General features: G+C 46.0%; 1 long non-coding RNA gene across 1 annotated transcript in view; it reads right to left on the bottom strand.

The window, feature by feature from the left end:
• Positions 1-574: 574 nt before the first annotated feature.
• Positions 575-17,688, bottom strand: part of LOC309641076 — a 29,697-nt gene continuing 12,583 nt past the window's right edge. The window contains exons 2-3 of the long non-coding RNA XR_014252503.1: positions 15,021-15,083; positions 575-13,905 (exon numbers count right to left, since the gene is read on the bottom strand). This is a non-coding gene — a long non-coding RNA (uncharacterized lncRNA). The remainder of the gene's footprint in view (positions 13,906-15,020; positions 15,084-17,688) is intronic.

The raw sequence follows: 17,688 nt of genomic DNA, 5'->3' as shown, positions 1-17,688 counted from the left end.
TTTAAAATCTTTTGAATTTCTCGGTCTGATTTCCATTGTAGTAAATAGATATAACCCACACCAAATCTCTTTGGGGTCTTCAACTTTTAAGATCATAAAGGGATCCTGAGACTAAAAAGTTTGAGAACCTCCAGCTTAGTAATTAAGGACTTCGAATTCAAAGCTGGATCGAGCCCAGCTTCCCCACTTTGCCACCACACAGAGCAAGTGCTCACGGAGAGGTGGCTGCTGCCGTCGCTGCTACTTTAGGGCTTCCACCCTCGGCAGAAATCCGCTCCTTTAAACCCTTTTCAAGTGGCCATTCAAACTGCATGAATACTTGAGCGGTGAAGAGCACAGCATTTTTCACACAGGTGGCATTACACGTTTGGAGAGTTCTGCTTGGGTATTCACTGGGACCCTTGGTTGCAGGGTACCCGAATCCAGCTTCTAAGGCATGGGACATTTATGAGAGGGCTATGGGACTATGTCCTGTAATAAGAGGGACAGAGAACTAGCTGGACCTAAGAATGAATGAATAGAACTGGGGCATCGCTGCTGGGATTCTCCCTGCCTCTGTTTCGCAGAGACTAGCTTTGGTGTTTTTTTTTTTTTTTTTGGCTGCGCTGTTCGGCTTGCGGGATCTTACTTCCCTGACCAGGGATCAAACCTTTGCCCTCCGTAGTGGAAGCGCGGAGTCCTAACCACTGGACCACCAGGGAATCCCTGAAACTAGCTTCATATACGGCAGGAAAACCCTGGATGCTGACACCTCTTCTGCCACCTCTTCTCCCAGTTTCTGCCACAAGAGAGGGACTTACTCCAAGTCCTGATTCCAAAAATCCCAGCTGTGTCAGGTGCCGACACCCGGACTAATCGGTAGATTCACTTAGAAAATAGTGACGGTCTTGAGAACCTCAGAGTTGAAAGGTAGAGTGACAGTTCCCAGAAGAATGGGAGTGGTATGGGGCAGACCAAACAAGGTGTGTACGTCTGCAAGACGTGCTAGGAAGTTTTTCTTACATTGAGCCAAAATGTCTCCTTGTAACACAATTCAGTTATTCTTGTGTTGCCTCATGAAACTGGTGGACATAATTCTTCCCTAAGGTATTAGTGGAATTAATTGAGTGCTTACTGTGTTCCAGACCTAGAGGACACAGCTGAGGTAGACAAAGTCTTTTCCCTCAAATAGCTTACAGTCTAGCAGATTTTCTTAAAATGAATAAGTGGTGGAAGCTACCTCTGGAGAGCTTGACAGGGCCCAGATCTGGGCTTGATCTTGACTTGCCCATTCTCTCTTAGATTCCTTCCGGCAGCCCCTCTTCTTCAGTCCGTCCCTGAAGATTCTGTTCTCCGGGTTCTGCTCTGTCTGGGAGACCTCAGCCTCACCCATAGTCACCACAGTGGACCCCCAGGTGGCCTCTTGACAACTGATTGTGTGCATCTCTTCCCAAATCCACTCTTTTTTTTTTTTTAATAGATTTATTTATTTTTATTTATTTATTTTTGGCTGTGTTGGGTCTTCATTGCTGCGCATGGACTTTCTCTAGTTGCGGCGAGCGCGGGCTACTCTTCCTTGTGGTGCGCGGGCTTCTCACTGCGGTGGCATCTCTTGTTGCAGAGCACAGACTCTAGGCGCACGGGCTTCAGTAGTTGTGGCACGCAGGCTCAGTAGTTGTGGCTCGCGGGCTCTAGAGCACAGGCTCAGTAGTTGTGGCGCACAAGCTTAGTTGCTCTGCAGCATGTGGGATCTTCCCGAACCAGGGCTTGAACCCGTGTCCCCTGCATTGGCAGGCGGATTCTTCACCACTGCGCCACCAGGGAAGCCCCTTTTTTAAAATTTTTTTTAAATTTTTTAAAAATTTTTTTAAATAGATTTATTTATTTATTTTTGGCTCCAAATCCACTCTTTTTTTTTTAATGTTTTCATTTTTAACTTTAATATTTTATTTATTTATTTTAACATTTATTTATTTGGTTGCGCCGGGTCTTAATTGCGGCTGGCGGGCTCCTTAGTTGCAGCATGCATGTGGGGTCTAGTTCCCCAACACAGGGATCGAACCTGGGCCCCCTGCTTTGAGAGCACAGAGTCTTAACCACTGTGCCACCAGGGAAGTCCCGCAAATCCACTCTTAGTAACCTTGTGTTGATACCTAGAAATTGGCCATAGTGGTTGTATTTACACCACAGAACTGAGAAATGCTATAAATCAGAATTTCTTTTCTCCGGAGAGCCTGTTGTTAGTCATTTACCAGCACCCCACTGCACAGTTACTGTCTAGGAACACGGCACCCAAATGTGTCCATTGTCTCTCCCTGGCTGTGCGTCTCTTGGACACTTCAAACTCAGCCTGTCAAAAATGACTGACCTGTCATTTTCCCAAAGCATACCCCTCCTCCTGGATGACTTAGCCTGGTTAATGGCACTGCCACTCATCCAATTCATGAAGCCATAGGCATTCAAAGGCATTTTAGACATTCTCCTCTCCGCCTCTGCATCTCAGTAGTCATTAAACTCTATTCACTCTGCTGTTGCACTCTCACTACAATCTGTACCCTCTTCTCCATTCCCACCGCCACTGACAGAGCCCAGGCCTTCTTCATTTTTCTCTGGAACAACTGCAGTTCCTTGACTGGTCATGCTGTCATTAGTCTCCTTGCTACAACCTGAAACGAGTCTTTAATTTGGTCTGATGCCCCCTCCACTAGTTGAGAAAGCCCCACCTTGAAGGATGCAGAGTTCACTTCCCATCGTAGGCGTTGAGCATGCCGAATCCTGGCTCCTCCAGTTTCTGTGTAGCTGGAGCAAGGTAGGGTAGCTAACCTCCATCAGAGATACTCAACCTGCCATCCCTTACGGCTTTGGGTAGCACCCAAGTCCCAGTGCAGATGGCCAAATGGGTGGTGGCATCCGGTGTTTAACAGCCTCAATAGCCAACACCTCCCCAGACTAGTTTTGTGGCATCATTTTGGCCGTGGTCCCAGTTGCCACCCATTTTCTGAGCCTGATTGATTCCCCAGCATCCCCTGTGGTGCTGTGAGCTCTCCAACATTCTCTCCGTATCCACTCTGCTACAACAATCGGCCAGGTCTTTGGTTTTCAATGCTCATCATTATCTCCTCCTGTCCCTAACGGGTAGGCCCACACCATTTCCTTTTCATTCTCAAAACATTCCTAAAAAGCCCATCATTTTATTATAATGTCATCTGACATTTTTCACTCATTTCCTCAGCCAACAGAACACTCTTCTAAGAGTCCTTTGCCTGTCTTTTCTCTCCTTTATTTTTGTCCCATATTTGATCAATTTCTTTTCTTTTTCCTTTTTCTTTTTTTTGGCCGTGCCACTTGGCATGAGGGATCTTAGTTCCGCTACCAGGGATCAAACCCGTGCCCCCTGCAGTGGAAGGGCGGAATCCCAACCACTGGACCATCAGGGAATTCCCATCACTGAATTTTAGAACTTCTTGAAAATACAATTGCCCAAAAGGTATAAACATATGGAAATGCTCTAATACTAGTCAAGTGGAATAATAATTACACGATGGGACGATGGGGTAGAATATTTTCTTTAATTGTGCCAACTGATAAGAAACACAAGAAAGCATTTATTATATGATGCCAAAAGGAAATAGAATTATCATGGGCATTGTGATCACAACAATATAAAGAAATCTACAATATACCTCAGTAAAAAATATATACAACATGCAAAAATGAGATTGCACTTAGGCAGATTACACTGTAGGTCGTTTATAACCATGTTTCATTTATTCTTGCTATGTTTTCTCTCACATTTAAACTAAGGAAAAAAGAATCCCTCCCTAAGATGCTAAATTGTCTTCAGACTCTGGAAGGCTCCACTTACCTAGATCAGTGACTCAAGCTCTTGAAGGATGAGCCTCACAATTCACCACTTCCATCATGCTCTCATATACGCAATCTCATCTGATCTACCTAATCGCTGCTTCTATCAGATCTTTGCTTTTAAACAAAGTCAGTTTCGGGGCTCCTTGTCTCCACTCCCATCCTGGGGCATCTTGGAGACAACTGAGACTGCGTTTAGCCCCTTGTGTCACACTGACAACTTCACTCTTCATTACTTACCCACCGTGTGTTGCTATAAAGATGTAAAGCTCTGGAGCCCTTCTCTCTCTCTTGCTTTACCTGAGTTTCCAAGCACCTCCTCTGCTGTCATTATATCTTACTTCGTTATATCCCTGTCCTCCTGAGTATACAGCGTTATCTGTGTGTTTTCACACTCCTACTCAGGTTTCTCCCTAAAGCCTTCTTGATCCCCACTGTCTTCCCATGGTGAGGGGTCAAATGAGTTTAGGTTAAAATCCTGGCTCTGCTACCAACACACGAGGTGACTCTGAACAAGGTTCTGAGCCTGGCATCCTCATCTTTAAAACAGGCAAAAGAGGGACTTCCCTGGAGATCAGTGGTTAAGACTCCGTGCTTCCACTGCAGGGGGCGCAGGTTCAATCCCTGGTGGGGCAACCAAGATACCACAAGCCTCGTGGCATGGCCAAAAAAAAAATTAAATAGGCAGAAGAATAAAAATGGTATACCTAGGGATGAAAAGTGAGAAATAAAGAAAATTAGATTACCTGCTGAAATTAACATCGAAGAGATCAGAGCTGGGATTACTGACAGACAGACAGAAAAAGCGGATCCTAGGCAAGCAAGAATGGACTGTAAAGGGATTGAGGGCGTTAATATACCCAAATAAATAATACGTTGACTCCTAAAGGGGCTTAATCTTGGAAACCTAAAACTGGAGCCTCACTGAGGCAAAAGTAGGCAGTGCCCACCCCTACTCTCTGCAGAAGAAGCAGCCTTGGCCAATAGGCTTCGACTAGTAACAGCCCATTGACAAAGCTAACCTCTGTTTGGAGATCTTAGTCTGCTTTAAACATATGCGTCGTCTAACTAAGTTTAAAGAGCTCTTCCTTGGCCGCCCATTGAACTTATAACTAAAACTGAAACTTCTTACCCAGAGCACCTCATCCCCAGGTGAGCTGACCCCTGGCTTCCTTCCCGAGGTCATCTAAGAATGTCATTCCCTCTGGTATTCGCAGAGCTCCATCCCTCCCCCCACCTCTGGGAGTCATCACCTGGCCATTGGCCTTTGCCTGGCGCTCTCCCACATTTCTGCATGGCTGGCTTCTCCAGGCCTCAGAACTCACCTTAATTGTCACCTCCCCAAGGAGGACTTCCCTGCCACCCCATTCACTCTATCACATCAACCCATTTTATTGTCCGCGCAGCACTTAGTGATCTACGTTGTCTTGGTCTCTTATGTGATCACTTGTTTACCTGGTTCTGAATTTCCAGGAGAACAAAAACCTCACCTGTCCTATTCACCCTTGAATCCCCAGCACCTACCACAGTGCCTTCACTAATTGAATAAAAAAACAAAGGAATGAACAAATAAACTGCTCTTTCATTTATTTCGTTCATGCCTACCAAGCCAACTATCTGATCAGGGTTTGGTGGTCTACTGGGAAAGAGTCTTAAACCAATGGTGTAGATGTATTTTTTTCTGATTCCTGTAATAGTTGTGGTTTGCTTTGAAATTATTTTTGTGTTATCTTTTTATATATAAGTCTAAGAGCTTGGTAATTATTGCTGATGTTTATTTTTATGACTATTTATTATTCATTGACTGTTAATGATGTGCCAGCCATAGATGGGAACTTTACCATCCACTTAATCTTCACAAAAATAAAATCTATTTTTGAGATTAGTGCTGCTCTGGACCATGTTACACATCAGGAAAATGAGACTCAGAGAGCTTAAATGACTGTGTAAGTTCTCACTGTAGGGAATCATGGCAGAGACAAATTTTTAATTGAGGTTGGTCTGACGCAAAAACTAGTGTGCACTTCCCTGGGCCCACAGTTGACACTGAACCCTCCCCCTACCTGCACCCAGGGGATTCAGCTCACCCTCTCTTGGTCTTTGGTGATGATGTTTCCACCTCACACTTGCAGAGGCCTGCCCACCCTGCAATGCTGTCATCCACGACCCAGAGTAGGCAGTCTTTTTATTTTAAACTGTGGCCAGATATTCCTCTTTTACGCTCTTTTCTCTTCCAGAGACATGACCTTTAGGGAAGGAGTGAAGATGCCACCTGTTGTTTTTTGTTTGTTTGCTTTGTTTTTTTAGAAGCTCAGTTCTTAATATATTGAAGGTCAGAGTTGAATGTACAAATCAATAATAATAATGCTGTTCATTAAGTTGGGGCTTGGAGGAACAGCCATGTTCCCTGATGGATAAGGAGGGCTGACATTTGTGTAGCCCTTAACCATTTTCAAAGGGCTTTCACTCCATTATCTCGTGTCTCCCTCACACTAGCCCTTGGAGAGGCAGCCTGGGCCCGTGGAGGGGAGGCAACCTTGGAAGGAGATAAACCTGGGTCCACATCCCAGCCCACCACCAAGGAGTCATGTGACCTTGGACAGGTCACTTGATCTGAGTCACTCATTTTTAGAAAAATTATCATACAATGAACTCAACTTTTTTTTTTTTTTTTTAATGTTTTATTATTTATTTATTTATGGCTGTGTTGGGTCTTCGTTTCTGTGCAAGGGCTTTCTCTAGTTGCGGCAAGCGGGGGCCACTCCTCATCGCGGTGCGCGGGCCTCTCACCATCGCGGCCCCTCCCGTTGCAGAGCCCAGGCTCCAGACGCGCAGGCTCAGTAATTGTGGCCCACGGGCCCAGCCGCTCCGCGGCATGTGGGATCCTCCCAGACTAGGGCCCGAACCCGCGTCCCCTGCATTGGCAGGCAGACTCTCAACCACTGCGCCACCAGGGAAGCCCCTGAACTCAACTTTTTAAAACATCTTGGTGAATAGCTTTATGAATCTTAATGTATATACAGATTAGTGTAATCACCACAATCCATTGCCCCCAAAACCTCCCTCGCGCTCTCTCTTTCCCCCGCCTCTAATCCCTGAGGACCACTGACTTGTTCTCCATCCGCACAGTGTTGTCTTTTCAAGAATGTCATATAATGGAGTCATACAGTATGTCACCTTTCAAGACTGGCTTTTTTTTTTTTTTTTAATAAATTTATTTATTCTTGGCTGCGTTGGGTCTTCGTTGCTGAGCACGGGCTTTCTCTAGCTGCGGTGAGCGGGGGCTACTCTTTGTTGCGGTGCGCGGGCTTCTCATTGCAGTGGCTTCTCTTGTTGCAGAGCATGGGCTCTAGGTGCGCGGGCTTCAGTAGTTGTGGTACGCGGGCTCAGTAGTTGTGGCTCGTGGGCTCTAGAGCGCAGGCTCAGTAGTTGTGGTGCACAGGCTTAGTTGCTCCGTGGCATGTGGGATCTTCCCGGACCAGGGCTTGAACCCGTGTCCCCTGCATTGGCAGGCAGATTCTCAACCACTGCGCCACCAGGGAAGCCTAAGTCTGGCTTCTTTAATTTAACATAATACCTCTGTGATTAATCCAAGTTATCATGTGTGTGAATAGTTTGTTCCATTGTATCCATTTCATCACATGGAGGTACCACAGTTTTCTTATTCATTCACCTGTTGAAGGACACTTGGGTTTTTTCCCATGCTTTTGTTGTTGTTTGTTTTTGTTTTTTACAAGTTTTTGAAAATGGCGATAAAATATACATGACATAAAATTTACCACTTTAAGGGTACAATTTGGTGGCATTAAGTGCACTCAAACATAGTATAACGATCACCAACTAGTTCCAAAAATTTTTCATCATCCCAAACAGAAATTCTACCCATTAAACAGTAACTCCCCACTCCTTCCTCCCTCCTGCCCCTGGTAACTTCTGTTCTACTTCCTGTCTCTATGAGTTTGCCTATTCTAGGTACCTCATATAAGTGGAATCATACAATATGTGTCCTTTTGTGTCTGACTGACTTCATTAGCACAAAGTTTTAAAGGTTCATCCATACTGTAGCACGTATCAGAATTTCATTCCTTTTTTCGCTGAATAATATTCCATTGTATGTACATTCCGCATTGTGTTTATGCATTCACCTGCTGATGGATGCTTGGTTTTTTTCCATCTTTTGGCTATCGTGACTACTGCTGCAATGCACATGATGTGTACAAATATCTCTTTGAGACCCGTCTTTCAGTTCCTTTGGGTAAATACCTAGGAGTGGAATTGCTGGATCACATGTTAAATTTTAGCTTTTTGAGGAATTGCCAAATTGTCTTCCACAGCAGTGCACTATTTTGCATTCTCACTAACAATGCACTCTGATTTCTCTACATCTGTATTAGTCCACTCAGGCTGCTATAACAAAATACCACTAACTCGGCAGCCTCAACAACAGAAATGTATGACTCACAGGTCTGTAGGTTGCAAAGTCCAAGATCAAAGTTCTGGCAAATTTGCTTTCTGGTGAGAGCTCTCTGTCTGGTTTGTAGATAACCACTTTCCGGCTATGTCCTTTCTTTGGTGCATGAACTTAGGGAGAGAAAGTGAAAGAGAACTCTGGTCTCTCTTCCTCTTTATGTTTTTTTAAAATTAATTTTTATTGGAGTATAGTTGCTTTACAATGTTGTGTTAGTTTCTGCTGTACAGCAAAGTGAATCAGCTATACATATACATATATCCCCTCTTTTTTGGATTTCCTTCTACTCACCAGGGAGCACTGAGTAGAGTTTCTCTTCCTCTTCTTAAAAGGGCACCAAATCTATTGGATAAAGGTCCCATCCTTATTACCTCATTTGACTTTAACTCCCTTATGGGACTTCCCTGGTGGTCCAGTGGTTAAGAATCTGCCTTCCAATGCAGAGGACGCGGGTTCGATCCCTGGTCGGGGAACTAAGATCCCACAGGCTGTGGGACAACTAAGCCCGCGCTCTGCAACTACTGAGCCCGCAAGCCACAATTAAAGAGCCTGCATGCTGCAACAAAGATCCCAAGTGCCACAACTAAGACCCAACACAACCAAATAAATAAATATTTACAAAAAATTCCCTCAGCCTATATCCAAATACAGTCACATTGGGGGCTATGGCTTCAACTATGAATGAGGGATGGGGGAGAGACACAATTGGATCCATAGCAATATCCTTGTCAACACTTATTATCTTCCATTTTTTAAAAATAATAGCTATTCTAGGGGGTGTGAAGCAATAGTAGTTTTGATTTACATTTCTTTAATGACTAATGATGTTGAGCATATTTTCATGTGCTTATTAGCTATTTGTATGTCTTCCTTGGCAAAATGTCTATTCAAATCCTTTACCCATTTTTTTTCTTTTTTTTGGCCACACCACGTGGCTTGGGGGGTCTTAGTTCCCCACCCAGGGACTGAACCCGTGCCCTCGGCAGTGAAAGTGTGGAGTCTTAACCACTGGACCGCCAGGGAATTCTCACCCATTTTTGTTTTAATAACTTTATTTATTTATTTATTTTGGCTGCATTGGGTCTTCATTGCTGCGCGTGGGCTTTCTCTAGTTGCACGAGCAAGGGCTACTCTTCTTTGTGGAGCACAGGCTCTAGGCACACGGGCTTCAGTAGTTGTGGGGCGCACAAGCTCAGTAGTTGTGGCGCACGGGCTTAGTTACTCCGCGGCATGTGGGATCTTCCCAGACCAGGGCTCGAACCCCTGTCCCCTGCATTGGCAGGCGGATTCTTAACCACTGCGCCACCAGGGAAGTGCCCCCCCCCACCCATTTCAGTTGGGTTGTTTGGTGATGAGTTGTAGGAGTTCTTTTTATAAACTGGATATTAAATGCTTGTTAGATATACGATTTTCAAAAACTTGCTCCCTTTCTGTGAGCTGTCTTTTCACTCTTGATAATGTCCCTTAATGCACAGAAGTTTTAAATTTTGATGAAGTCTAATTTATCTTTTTTTAAAAAATGTCATTGCCTATTGCTTTTGGTGTCATATTTTAGAAACCATTGTCAAATCCAAGGTCATGGATATTTGCTCTTATTTTTTCCTCTAAGAGTTTTATAGCTTTAGCTCTTAGATTTAGCTCTTTGATCTACATTGTGTTAATTTTTGTATATAGTATAAGGTAAAGGCACAACTTAATTTTTTGTGGATATCCGGTTTTCCCAACACTATTTGTTGCAGAGACTGTCCTTTCCCCATTGAATAGTCTTGGCACTCTTCTCAAAAATCTTTTGACCATATATGTGAAGATTTCTTTCTGGGTGCTCTATTCTAATCCATTGGTCTACGTGTCTGTCTTCATGCCAGTACCACACTGCTTTGTTTGTTATAAGAGGATATTACCCCCCTTGCAAGTTGTCATGAGAATGAGAGATAATGAAAGTGAAGTGCCTGGTGCAGAGCTTGGCACATTGTAGGTGCTTAACAAACGACAACTATCCTTAGGGGAAGGCTGGTTATGTGCCTTCAGGCTGGAAGGACCAGGGACACACTCAGGTTCCCTCAGACACACTGGGAAATTTGTCTAATGGGAAACCATCCTCATCTGCACAGTCAGCCTGGGGAGACCAGAATGTCTCAATAGGCCGTCATCTGGTTGTCTCTGAGCAAGTGTCCACTGCTTCTCAGCACCTGAAGTAGATCTTCCATTTTGCTTCTCTCTTCTAGTGCTACTGTCTAAATTCACATTCCCCCAAAGAAGACCCTGAGACAAGAACTTGATAGCTTATTTTGGAGGAGATTCCCGGAAGCACAGCAAGGGAAAGGGAAAGTGAGACAGAAAGTGAAAGGGAGAAGGAAGTGAGGAAAGCCTCTGTGGGCAGCTGGGGCCCAGTCTCACCGGGAGGAGCGTTGCAGAACTCAGCACAGCGCTGTGCTCCTGGGGGGTTTATCCGCTGACGCCCACTGCCCTAGAGGTTTCAAATCTCTGGCCCTTCTGGGCTGCCCAGCACAAAGGGCTGAGCAAGTCCCCACATCTCCAGAAAAAAACCCTCAAGCTGAGAAGCAGAGCCCTGAGAATACTAGAGGTAAAAAGTGCATGCAGGGCCTTCCCTGGTGGCAGAGTGGTTAAGAATCTGCCTGCCAGTGCAGGGGACACGGGTTTGAGCCCTGCTCCAGGAAAAGCCCACATGCCACGGAGCAGCTAAGCCCGTGCGCCACAACTACTGAGCCTGTGCTCTAGAGCCCACGTACCACAACTACTGAAGCCCGACGCCTAGAGCCCGTGCTCCGCAACAAGAGAAGCCACCGCAATGAGAAGCCTGTGCACCACAACGAAGAGTAGCCCCTGCTCGCCGCAACTAGAGAAAGCCCGCGGGCAGCAACGAAGACCCAACACAGCCAAAAATTAATCAATTAATTAATTAATTATTTTTTTTTAAAAGTGCATGCAGAAAAGCATGTCCTGTACCCGCAGGTAAATTAAGAAGGACGGAGGGGCTGCGGGGCAGGGCACCAACAGCGTCTGCAGCTACCACCACCTACCGCCTCTCCGCCTTTACTACTTCATGAGTTCTGCATGCTCAAAGCTTCCACTGCAGCAGACTTCTACTTTTGGCTTTAATCTCTGTGCATCTCTGGGTTTCTGTGTCACTCTGCTGCCCGAGTCTCTGTGTAAGTCTTGCATTTAACCTGTCCTCCAGAGAAGCTAGGGTGGCTGGTGGAGTCACTGCCTTGACTGGGCAGGGCTCTTCACACTCGCCCAGCTCATCAGGCACTGGCCTCCAAAACTGGCTGCCCTGGCCACAGGCCCTGATCTTCTCTCAGTCCCCGTTTCTGAGGTCCAAGGAATAAAACATAACAACTTGTTCACAAGAACCATTTTGGACTCTTTCTTCAGTCTCAGGTCTCCCAGATCATCAGTAGGATGTACTCATCAGTAGAAGTACAGTTATCCCCCTTTACAAATGAGGATATTGGGGCTTAGAGCATTTAAGAGTCTTGCCTAAAGGCACACAGTTAGTCAAAGGTAAGCTTAGACTTGCACGAAGTCTCAATCATTTTACCTCTTACACAGGGAACCAAAATCTCAAAGTGTTGAGTGTTATAAGAATCTTCCTATTTGGTGGATTATCTCACAGTGGAAAGGGATCTGCCCAGGAAGCCTCAGACTTTCAGGACTCTGGGTTCCTGAATGGCAGAGCGCAAGATGGGGGTTCGTACTAAACCCACAACAAATAAGCCCATGCAAGTGTGCCATACAAAACTGTGTCAGATCAAATACCAACTTTTATGAAATTCTAGTTGAGGCAGGCGTTAGTAGAAATCAAATATTTCAAAAAATTTGGCTAGCTGCTCTGGGTGGGTGGAAGGGGGTGATGTCTGATCCATTTCTGCTCCTGTGATAGGAGGTGGGGGCTTGAGATAATGCCCCAAATTGGAAGAGTGTTTGGAGGCTAGGCAACCACATGACAAATATTTTCAGAATTGCTGTTAACCTCAGGGTTCAGGCCTACCTGGTTCTTTTTCCTCAACACAGTGGCTCAAGCCTCTTCCTCCCTCATGAGACTTCCTCCTGCAGCTCATCTCTCCTCACAGCCAGATTTCTTGAAAGGACTGTCCACATTCACAGTCCCCACTTTGTCACCATCCCTCCTAGCAGTCTGCCATTTCTTACCCATCATTCCACTGAAACTGCCCACCCAGGTCAACAGGAACTTCCAATAACAAACCAACTTGCCACTTTCAGTCCTTCTCTGTAAGAATTCAGACCTGCACTTGGTGAAACCCTCCACTCTCTTGTTGTCTGCCTCATCTCTCATTTTTTTAAAAATTTATTTATTTATTCATTTTTCGCTGCTTTGGATCTTCGTTGCTGCACGTGGGCTTTCTCTAGTTGCGGCGAGCAGGGGCTACTCTTTGTTGTGGTACGCGGGCTTCTCGTTGCAGTGGCTTCTCTCATTGCAGAGCACAGGCTCTAGGTGCACGGGCTTCAGTAGTTGTGGCACATGGGCTCAGTAGTTGTGGCTCGCGGGCCCTAGAGCGCAGGCTCAGTAGTTGTGGTGCACGGGCTTAGTTGCTCCGTGGCATGTGGGATCTTCCAGGACCAGGGATCGAACCCGTGTCCCCTGCATTGGCAGGCAGATTCTTTTTTTTTTTTAATGGGATTTATTTATTTATTTATTTATGGCTGTGTTGGGTCTTCGTTTCTGTGCGAGGGCTTTCTCTAGTTGCAGCAAGTGGGGGCCACTCTTCATCGTGGTGCGCGGGCCTCTCACTATCGCTGCCTCTCTTGTTGCGGAGCACAGGCTCCAGACGCGCAGGCTCAGCAATTGTGGCTCACGGGCGTAGTTGCTCCGCGGCATATGGGATCTTCCCAGACCAGGGCTCGAACCCGTGTCCCCTGCATTGGCAGGCAGATTCTCAACCACTGCGCCACCAGGGAAGCCCCGCATCTCTTTTTAACTGTTGCCATGCATTATATAGTATGATGGGGCAGGTTCAAGTTTTTTGGGTCCTGAAGCTTATGCATTTGGGGGGAGCCTCTTTAAGAAAAATATTACAAAGTTACATTGAGAAATTGCTAGATTCTCTCCTGGGCTGCTGCAAGTGAGGGGCCCTGAAGCTTAAGCTTCATTAACTTCACAGCGAATCCTCCCTGAGAAGAGACAAGTTTATGTAAGCATTCTCTACCAATGGACAGGATGGGTGTGCCATTACAACAGTACTGCAAAGGACATTTTTTTTTTTTGGCCACACGGCTTGCGGGACTTTAGTTCCTGCACCAGAGATTGAACCTGGGCCCCCGGCAGTGAAAGCGCTCGGAGTCCTAACCACTGAACAGCCAGGGAACTCCTGCAAAGGACATTCTTACACGCGACTCTTTTGTGAACACGTGTATTTCTCCAGGGACAGAAAGAATAGGAATTGCCAAGTTCTAGGTCATGGGCCTTTTCATTTTTATTTGATGGTTTACTGCCAAAGGCCCTCCCATGAAGCATCACTAAATTCCACTCCAGTGGGCAGTCATGGGCGGAATTGTCTCATGTCCTTGACAGCACTGGATGTTATCATCTTTTTTGTTCTTGTTTTTCCAAGCTGATGGGAAAAATAAGAAAGCATTTCAGTGTTATTTTAATTTACTGTATTAGTTTCTAGGGCTGTTGTAACCAGGTACCAGAAACCTAGTGGCTTAAAAAAAAAAACAGAAATGTATTGTCTCATGGTTCAGGAGACAAGAAGTCTGAAATCGAGGCGTCAACAGGGCGGTGCTCCCTCTGAAACCTAGGGGATGTAAGGGACGATTCTTCCTGGCCTTTTCCTAACTTCTGGAGGTGCCTGTCGGTCTTTGGTGTATCACTCTGATTCTCTGTCCCCACAGGGCATTCTCCCTGGGTCTCGGTTGTCATATGGCCCTCTTCTTATAAGGAGGCCACTAGTCATATTGGATTAGGGGCCCACCCCACTTCCAGTATGACCTCATCTTAACTAATTACATCTGTGACAACCTTATTTCCAAATAAGTTCACATTCCGAGGTACTGGAGGTTAGGACTTCAGCATGTTTGGGGGCAGGGGGAGTGGACACAATTCAACCCATAACATTTACATTCTTCTAATTCTAGGGACATTGAACATCTTTTCATATGTTTACTGGAAATTTGGATCCTTTCTTCTGCAAATCGCCCTTTCATATCAGTTGCCCACTTTTCTATTGGGTTGTTTGTCATTCCTGTTTCTTTCAAGAGTCTCTATATTTTCCGTGACGAATCTGTTATATACGTGGCAAAGGTTTGCTCTCAGCCCATCGCATGTTCTGTAACTTCAGTTTTGGTATCTGCCTTGACATCTGTGATGCCAAACTCCCCAGATTTCCCTCCTGCTTTCTGGTTCAGGGTCTGTCCTTCTTCTTCTGCCCCTTTCTGTGAAGTCTTCCCCATGTCATAAACGGCACCACATCCATCTAGGCTCCAGTAAGAAACATGGTCGTCTCTCTCTCTCTCCTTTTTTTTTTTTTTTTGGCCACGCCGTGCCACACGGCTTGCTGGATCTCAGTTCCCTGACCAGGGGTTGAACCCGGGCCACGGCAGTGAAAGCCCAGAATCATAACCACCAGGCCACCAGGGAGCTCCCCATGGGTGTCTCCTTTGATCTCCCTTCTCCCTCATCTATACAACTTACCGCCAATCTCCATCAACTTAACCTCTTAAATACCTGTCAAATCCATGCATCGGTGGCCAGATGATGGGAGAGTTCCTGTCTGAAGGCCTCCAGGTTCTGTGTGGAATAGAAGGTGAGGTCAGAGGTTTGGGGGGAGTGGTGAGGGTTTTCAATAGCCACTGTAGAGGGTGGCAGGGTGAGCTGATGAGGAGGACAGCGTCGTTGGGGTACGGTATTTGTGGGCCCGGTTATGTCACCGTCCATGAATTGATGGCACCAGACTCTGTGGTGCTGTGATTTTCTTCAGCAGAGCTCAGGGCCCAGGTGCTCCCCGGGAGAGGAAGGGCAATCAGACTGACCCAGAGTTGGGGCTTCCAGGCAGGTACAACAGAGAGACAGGTCGAGAGAAGTCAGAATGTTGTCAAGAGAGTGGCCAAGGTGGGGAATTGTGGAATCGGTGAGGGAGGGGAAGGAGGTAAGGACAGGAGTGGAGTCAAAGACAGGCTTGAGTCAAAGAACAGGAAGTTCGAGCAACGAACAAACAGCTGGAAAGTAGGGAGGGTCTCAGATGTGGACACGAAGAGAGCAGAACAAAGGAGGGGGACTTCCCTGGTGGTCCAGTGGCTAAGACTCCGCGCTCCCAATGCAGGGGCCCGGGTCTGATCCCTGGTCAGGGAACTAGATCCCACCTGCTGCAACTAAGAGCCCATATACCGCAACTAAATATCCCGGACGTGCAACAAAAGACCCCGCACGCGGCAACAAAGGTCCTGCGTGCTGCCACTAAGACCCAGCACGGCAAATAAATAAATATTTTTTAAAAAAGAACAAAGGAGGGACTGGGGGAGAGAGGAAGATAGAAAGTGAGCTGTCAGTGAATGAGCACAGCTGAGAGACAGAGACAGAGGAGGCAGGAAAGGACGATGGTCTGGAAGAAGCCTTGGGGCGGGTGCAAGAGGAGCCAGGAAGGGGGGAAAAAGGAACCGCTGAGCGAGGGAGGGGTGCTAGGAAGGGGTGACCTCAGAGGAGAGCGTGATTTCTGTTCAGAGGTTCTGAACTGGTAGCCTACAGGCCAAAGCTTACTTTGCTTTGCTTGCTCAAAAATTAAGTCAATATGAAAAATATCAGGTTTCTCACAAAGAGCCAGACTGCTGGCCTCTTTCTCTTTGTTTCTGAGATATCATTCCCATACCATAAAATTCACCATTTTAACGTGTGCAATGCAGTGGTTTTGAGTATATCTGTAAAGGTGTATAATCATCACCATTATCTAATTCTGGAACATTTTCATCATCTCTGAAAGAAAGCCTGTACCATTAGCACTCACTCCCCATTCTCCCTTCTCCCTCAGCCCCTGGAAACCACTCATCTATTTTCTGTCTCTATGGACTTACCTATTCTGAACATTTCATATGAACGGAATCATACAATTAGTGGCCTTTTGTGTCTGGCTTCTTTCACTCAGCAAGTTTTCAAGGTTCATCCATGTTGTAGCACGTGTCAGTACTTCATTTGTCCTTATGGCTGAATGATATTCCTTTGTATGACTAGACCACATGTTGTTCATATATTCATCCCTTGATGGACTTTCAGGTTGTTTCCACTTCTTGGACATAATGTTGCTGCTATGAACATTCATGTCCAAGTTTCTGTGTGAACCATTTTCAGTTCTCTGGGGTATATACCTAGGAGTGGAATTGCTGGGTCATATGGTAACACTATGTTTAACTTCCTAAGGAACTGCCAAATGGTTTCGGCAGAGCTGTACCACTTTACATTCTCGCCACGGGTATATGAGGGTTTCTAGCCTCTCTTGAACCATCTGAAGGTCTGGCCCTATTGGGTCCACATTCCCACGTGCCAACAGTCAGCCTGGAGCTGGGTCAGGGCACAGGAACTCTCCAGCTTGCCCAGTTCTCACCACACAGTGCGGGCACGGGCATTCACCCCTTGACCTTCACACTTCACGTGTTTTCTTTACCTGCTGGGCCCCAGAGTAAACCCTAGGCTGTGCCGGTAGAAGAGTGAGAGTGTAGGTGATTTTCTTGCCCAAGAATCAGCTTTCCAAAGAACCAAGGAAAAAGGTTTCAGAAGGTGGAGAGCAGAGGCTTGTTAAAACAAGAGGGGAATTAACAGAGCGGTGTGGAGAAAAGAAATGGCCAAAAGAGCTGATATTTGGGGCAGTAACCGAGGATAACAGGCACGGTGGGATGAGCGTCCGTGCCTGGGCCTCAGAAGGCTGAGGCCGGGTGGCTCCCACAGTGGTCCTGGTGGACACGGAAGGACCAGTCCTCCAGGCCCTGTAGCTCAGTGACTTAGCAGCTGAAGGGAGAATTTGTGTCAATCTAGATCAGCACTATTCAACTGAAGCCCATGCGCCTAGAGCCTGTGCTCCAGAACAGGAGAAGCCACCGCATTGAGAAGCCCACTCACAGAAATGAAGAGTAGCCCCGCTCACCGCAACTAGAGAAAGCCCGCGTGCAGCAACGAAGACCCAATGCAGCCAAAAATAAATAAATAAATGAATAAAAATTTAAAAAAAAAAGAATATATATATATATATATATATATATATATATATATATATATATATGCCAAGTTAATTTCCATTTCTGTGAACTCTTTGTTCATATCCGGGAACTGTTTTTCTATAGGATCATAGACTTTTGCATTTTGATATATAGGAGTTGTTTTTATGTTACAGAAACTTGTCTGTTACATG

Source organism: Balaenoptera physalus (genome assembly GCF_965194825.1).
Source record: "Balaenoptera physalus genome assembly, chromosome: 13".
Taxonomy (NCBI): Eukaryota; Metazoa; Chordata; class Mammalia; order Artiodactyla; family Balaenopteridae; genus Balaenoptera; species Balaenoptera physalus.
The sequence above is the reverse complement of the archived record's forward strand: the minus strand, read 5'-3'. Positions and strand labels throughout refer to the sequence as shown.